The following is a 911-nucleotide window of genomic DNA, read 5'->3' on the forward strand; positions in this document are numbered from 1 at the left end:
GACTTCTAGGAATCTATCCCAAGAGACCGGAAGCACCACTCAGGAAGAACGTGTGCGCCCTGTGCTCACAGCAGCACAGGCTACAATGGCTGAGACCTGGACACGGCCCACGTGCCCACCAGCAGAGCAGGTGAGTGGGTGAAAAGCTGTGGTACAGTCACACCAGGGACACTACGCAGCCGTGGAGGAGGACCCTCACCCTGAGACAGCGCCGAGGGGCCTGGAGAGGACGGTGCGGAGTGAATACGCCGCTCCGAGAAAGACAAGTACCACACAACCTCACTCACGTGTGGAATCTAATGAACAAAATACACTGATGAATAAAACAGAACCAGAGACCTGGAAGCAGGGAACAGAGTGCGGCGGAATCTCAGAGTGGGGGGATGGGAGGGAAGATGATCAACCAAAGACCTTGTGTGCACAGGTGCATCACCCGGACAGACAACAGAGCGGGGGCAGATGGGAGGGGGTCCATGGGGAAAAGGGGAGGAATGAGTACTTTCAACAATTAAGATTTAAAAACAGTGAGGTGGAAGGGCCTCGCTAGGGTGGTCGTCTCCACTTAGTGACGTCAGCAACCCTCAGTCTCTGGTGACTTTGCTCTAGAGCCGCGGTTCTCAACCTGTGGGTCGCGACCCCTTTGGAGGTCGAACGACCCTTTCACAGGGGTCGCCTAAGACCATCCTGCATATCAGATATTTACATGACGATTCATAACAGTAGCAACATTACAGTTATGAAGTAGCAACGAAAATAATTTTATGGCTGGGGGTCACCACAACATGAGGAACTGTATTAAAGGGTCGTGGCATTAAGAAGGTTGAGAACCACTGTTCTAGATGCTCTGTAGAGAACTACAGCTAGCATTTTTCCATGTAAATAGTTTTGAAAGCTTTGTAACATGTCTGAGA

The sequence above is a fragment of the Myotis davidii genome, unplaced genomic scaffold (genome assembly GCF_000327345.1).
Source record: "Myotis davidii unplaced genomic scaffold, ASM32734v1 scaffold592, whole genome shotgun sequence".
In the NCBI taxonomy this organism is placed as follows: domain Eukaryota; kingdom Metazoa; phylum Chordata; class Mammalia; order Chiroptera; family Vespertilionidae; genus Myotis; species Myotis davidii.